Below are 5,974 nucleotides of genomic sequence, written 5' to 3' on the forward strand. Positions count from 1 at the left end.
TGAGTCAGGGACACCTGGCACAGCAGATCTCTCCTGTTATTTGCAGATAAACAACTCAGCAGTGGGGGTATGTGCCTAGGAGTGCTCTGTGGGTCTTTCCAAGGCCAAGGGTCATGCCCTCTTTGGGCAGGCTTTGCTCTCAGGTAGAGGCTGGTTTTTCACTCCCTGGAATGACAGATAAACATATCCAAGTACCCGCACAGATTCTTCATTGTAGGTTTATTTGTATTCACCAACTTCACTTCACCAAAGGCAAACACTTGATTCTCCTCCAAGTCCACCTAAGGGATTTAACCCAGCTAGACCACTTGTGCTACCCTGGCTTCCTGTGCAAATTGAGTGATGCTTATTAATCACAAATCAGTTCTTAAACCAGGTGCGATGGTGCACACCTGTAATCTCAGCTACAGGGGAGGCTGAGGCAGCAGATTCAAAAGTTCAGAGCCAACGTGGGCAACTCAGTGGGATGGTCTCAAACTAAAAAATGAAAAGGACTGGGATGTACCTCAGTAGTAGGGTACTCTTGGGTTCAATCCCTGGTACTGCCAATAAATAATGAAAAATCAATAAGTAAAACAAATAAATAAGAAAAACCCTATCTTTTCAACACTGAGAATAAAACCCTATTCTTCATCTTGATCTATGATACGGCCCAGTGTCTGGCTCCCTATGACCTCCTTTCCTCTCAATTTCACATTCATACTGACTTTCTTGTGTGAGCCCTGCCAGAGCCTTTGCTTGCCCTTTCCTGGGACTGGAATAATTTTCCTCCAAATATATGTGTGGTCTGTTTTCTGTCTTCATTATGGTCTCTTCCCCCTAAATCCCCTAGTCTGGAGAGCCTTTCTCATTTAAAATAGCACACATCCCAGCTCTTTCTTGTTACTCATTGCTGTTCTCCTACAGATTATTTGTTATTAAAGATATCAAAGGATATATATATATCTGTCTTCTGTGTCTTTCATCTAAGACAGAGATTTTGTCTGTTTCATTCATGTTGTGTCATCAGCTCCTAGAAAGGTCTGTGGCAAATAGGCAGATGCAGTAGATAAGTTCTATTTATTTATTTGCAATGGGGTTTTGCTATGTTGCCCAGGCTAGCCTCCATCTCCTGGGCTCAAGTGATCCTCCTGCTTCAGCCTCTTTAGAAGCTGTGACTGCAGGGGCATACTGCTGTGCCCGGCTATAAATATCATTTGTTCTCTTTGTTTTGTTTTTCAAATTTCTTCTTTATTTTTTTCCTAATAAATATTATTTGAATAAATGAACAGTCATTTACTGAATAAATGAGGAGAGTGAGCCTAACCAAACAGAGGAGGAGAGTGATTTTGTGAGCAAGAGACAATGTCAGAGACAAGCTAGCCTAGAGCAAGGTAGGGTTTTCCAGGCCATGACAGGGAATAACAAAACTTCCTAACATTGGCCAGGTTATCTGGAGCCAAGGATGATTCTAGGTATTTTATATAGGTTAGATTATTAACCCTCCCCAAAAGTATGATTCAAAAATTACTACCGCCTCCATTATACCTACGGAAACTGGGCATAGGAAGGTTGAGAAACTGGTCCAAGGCCAACAAGTTTATAAGTGTTAGAGCTGGGACTATTATTATTATTATTATTATTATTATTTTAGTTTTGTTGTACTAGAGATTGAACCCAGCGACCTTCGACCACTGAGCTATCTCCAACACTTTTAATTATTTATTTGAGACCAGGTCTTGCTAAGTTGCTGAATCTGGCCTGGAATTTGCAATCCTTCTGCCTTAGTCTCCCTGTGCTGGGATTACAGGGGTGCACCACTGTACCCAGCTAGAGCTGGGATTTAAGTGAGTTGGGTGTCTTCTGGGTCACATTCTCAACTACTGTATAATACAGCTTCTCAGAAGAAGCAAGGTATGAGCTGGGTACAGACCTGGAGGCTGAGGCAGGAGGATCACAAGTTCGAGGCCACAATGAGCAATTTAGCAAGACCCTGACTCAAAATAAAATAAAAAGGACTGGGGATGTAGCTCATTGGTAAAGCACTCCTGGATTCAATCCCCACTACCCAAAAATAAAGAAAGAAAAGGAAAACAAACAAACACAAAACAAAAACAAAAAAAAGGAAGGAAGAAAGAAACTTTTGTGTCTTACCTCTCATAAGCCATACATTTTGTCAGAGTTTATAAGGAGGTGAAAAGTCCTGGGTGGCAAACATTACGATCCTTATCTAAAGTAAGCCTACATTATGCTCTGCCTTCTCCTGGGCCCCATTAGGAAACTAAACCTCCTCTGGAATAAAACTTTTTGCATGGTAAAGTGTTCCATATTTTAAAATATGGAACACTTTACGAATTTGCGTATGATCCAGGCGCAGGGGACATGCTCATCTTCTCTGTATTGTTCCAAAGTTAGTATTTATGCTGCTGAAGCAAGCACTACATTAGTCACTTTTAAAACAGAATGCAAGTAAATTCACCTAACTCCAGTTTAACAAGCCAACAGGGCAAAACAGGTGATTTCTGTTTTGCAATTCCCTTCCCACTGCAAGCTCTAGCCAGAGGGCAAGTCTTAATCAAATTCCTCCTCAAGCTCAATTTCTGTTCTGCTCTGAACCTCCCAGCTCATTTTCTCTTACTTAACTGCCTCAGGGAGAATGATGAGTTCTCCCTTACTTTCTCTACACACAGCAGTTTAGTACTTGGCTCATGAAAAGTCAGAAACTCAGTACTTATTTGTACAGTGTAAGATACATTGAAAGAGAAAAGCAACTTTTGTTCAACTTATTAAAAGTCCTTAGAACAGAAAATAGTAAAAGCATTTCTAAAATGTTTACCATAGGTGAACTATGTACAGAGAGGCAGTGTGGCAAGAAGATGTGCTTTGGACACTGAGTGGAAAGGGGTTCAAATCTCTGCTGTCCACCCTGTGGCCTGAGGTAACTTCTCTATGCTTCAAAAATCTCCTTATTTGTAAACACAGAATTTCCCCTACATCAAAGTGCTGTTGCATAGATATGTCTAAGGTCTCTGTAAAAATTTGATATCTAACAGATATTACTGGCTGGTGACAGGGTGTAAAGGGGGTCCGGCGGAGCGTCGGAGGGAGAGACCACACAAGAGACTTACTCCATGCAATTGGCAAAAGGGGATTTATTGGGGATCCATTCCAGCGCACTGGGACTCTGTGCCCACTCAAGAAGGGAGAGCAGCCCAGAGCCCAGAGCAAAGGTCAAGCAGAGCCTAAGTACACTTTCTGGAGAGGGCGGTGGGCTTTGCATACATCAGAACAAATCATCATGAGGCGCGGGAAAATTGAACAACAACTCTTGAGACGTGATTGGCAAATTCATTGGCGGGAGGGGCGATTGATCATTCCTAAGCAGGGTACACATTCAAACTGATTGGCTCCGGCCCTGTGACAAACTGCACAGGGCCCTAGGCTAAATGGCCAGTAGGGTGTTGTCTTAACTATCTCAGGAATCTGGGTGTAACAGAGGAACTTAATAATACCTAATCTTTTACATTTTAATTCAAGCCTTCCAGCTTAGAAACTTTACCCTTTCAAGGAAAGTAGTGCAGTGACCAAGAACATAAACTCTGGAGTCTGGCTGCAAACATTGGAGTCTCAGCTTCTGCATTTGTAGTTACTTAAGCCTCCTGGGCTTCATTTAGTAAAATGGGGACGACAGTAATAATATGTCCCATAGGGTTATTAGGATTAGACAAGTTGGTACATGTAGAACAATTATTTCAGTGTGGGACAGAGTGAGCATTTGAAAGGGTTTTGGCTAGGCCAGATAACCTGATAGATGGTAAAACTTCAGTCTAGGGAACACTTATTCTATTTTATAAAACGAAGTGTTGTCCAGTTCTAGGATTGCAAATAAAGTCAACTTAGATCTTAAGAACAAACAAATAAAAGCACACCAATCTAACTGTGAATCCAATCAGTTGAAGGCCTTAAGACAAAAAGACAGAAGTGCCCTGAGGAAAAAAAGAATTTTAAAGAACGAATTTTCTATACTTTTTTGGAATGTAATAGGAAACTCCAGATGTTCCAAAATCCTTTATCTTTTTTTTTTTTTTTTAATACTGGGGATCTAACCCAGGGACGCTTTACTATTGAGCTACATACCCAGCCTGTTTTTATTTTAAATTTTGAAATAGGGTCTCACTAAGTTGCTGAGGCTGCCCTTGAATTTGTGATCCTCCTGCTTCAGCCTCCCAAACTTTTGGGATCACAGGTGTGCACCACCACGCCCAACCCAAAACTCTTTACTTTTTGCAGTGCTTTGGATTATACCCAGAACCTCATGCACGCTAGGCATAGCACTCTCCAACCAAGTCACATCTCCATCCCAGGAATAAGAAATTTTGACTCTAAATTGTCTGCAATATCAACTCTTCCCTGGGTTCCTGATCTGCTGCTGTTGGCCTTCCCTATAGAGTTTGGACTTGCCAGCCCCGCTAATTCTTTAAAATAACTCTGTGTGTGTTTTCTGGAGAACCCTGACTATTTGTTTGCAGCATAGAGTGATACTATATCCTGGTTCTTAGTTAAGAGTACAAGCAAGCTGGGCATGGTGGTACATACCTGGAATCCCAGCAACTCAGGAGACTAAGGCAGGAGGCTCAGAAGTTTGAGGCTAGCTTCAGAAACTTATTAAGACCCCCATCTCAAAATAAGAAAAGAAAGACAGAAAGAAAGACAGACAGAAAGAAAGAAAGAAAGAAAGAAAGAAAGAAAGAAAGAAAGAAAGAAAAAGGGCTGGGGATGTGGTTCAAGCACTCCTGAGTTCAATCCCTGATACCAAAAAAAAAAAAAAAAAAAAAAAGGCCTTTTTCCCCAACTGGAAGTAGAGAGCCTATAATGCTTTGTGAAACAATGTTGCATCAATGGGTATAGGATTCATTACATTTACAAGAGAGAGAAACTAGTACAAGAGAGAACAGGTAGAAAAATATGACATGTTCTTGCATTATGCAGTTCTTTATAGCTCATTACCAAAGAGCAGGATGTTTCTTTGCAGGTTATACTGGTTAGATTCAAGGTCATACAGAGCTCCTTCATGGGTGCAGCATGGTGCCCCTCTCTTGGTCTCCTTTCTTACTTCTCTGCTATGACCCTGCTTTCCTCCCAGGTCCCGGCTTCTTATCTCATCCTATGGTCTCAGGTAGGATGGGTTAGAAAATGGAGTTTTGCTGTTCTTTGTTTCCTGGGTAAAGTATTTCCTCCTTTCACCTAGGTAGGATGACCATAGATTACTTACTTTTTATTAAAGCTTCTTCAAGAAAACAGATCTCTCTTTCATTTCATACTTCTCATGGCATAACTATTAGGTGTTATTTGCTTATTTGAACTTCTAAAGCTTTTTTTCTGCAGTGTTTTTGTAAATAAAAATCTAGATTACCAATGCCAAAATCAAGTATAAAAGGAACTGGCTTTAAAGTCTATATTTAACACTGCTAGGGAAAGAAACACAGTTGGTTACTTTCCCAGAGTATGCTAATTAGGTGGAAAAATAATACTTTCTTTTCTGCTATTGGGAGAGAAAGTGACCAATAGAAAAGCAGTTTAGCACCTACACCCACTTTATGTACAAAACAGAGGTATGCTTGTGCATGCCAATAACTCATGCCTGTGTTTGCCTGACAACTAGCAACAAATGTGCCTTTCATCATCTCTTACAATGTTACCTTGAGATTCCAAACTCAAATCTCAATGGGACTCAGAATAGACAATGAATTTAGAAAACTACATATCATTTCCAACAGGATATAAGTGTTCATGCTTCTAATATTACAGATTTCAAAGACAATGATTTTTCTTACTACTGTGTGCATTTCTTTGTTATGAACTTGTTACATATTCACTTCATTCCACTGACAAAAAAAGTACTGAATATTCTCTATGAGGATTACAAGGGTATTTTTGGCTTCTTTTGGCCAAATCCAAACAGCTTTAGTGACATTATTTGGGAATCAATAATGTG

At 40.4% G+C, this 5,974-nt stretch overlaps 1 non-coding gene across 1 annotated transcript; it reads right to left on the minus strand.

The window, feature by feature from the left end:
• Window positions 1–2,311: 2,311 nt before the first annotated feature.
• LOC120892636 (U6 spliceosomal RNA) lies at window positions 2,312–2,418 on the minus strand. Its single transcript, XR_005737423.2, has one exon. It is a non-coding gene; the product is annotated as a U6 spliceosomal RNA (small nuclear RNA).
• Between the last annotated feature and the right edge of the window lie 3,556 nt (window positions 2,419–5,974).

Source organism: Ictidomys tridecemlineatus, chromosome 9, assembly GCF_052094955.1.
Source record: "Ictidomys tridecemlineatus isolate mIctTri1 chromosome 9, mIctTri1.hap1, whole genome shotgun sequence".
Taxonomy (NCBI): Eukaryota; Metazoa; Chordata; class Mammalia; order Rodentia; family Sciuridae; genus Ictidomys; species Ictidomys tridecemlineatus.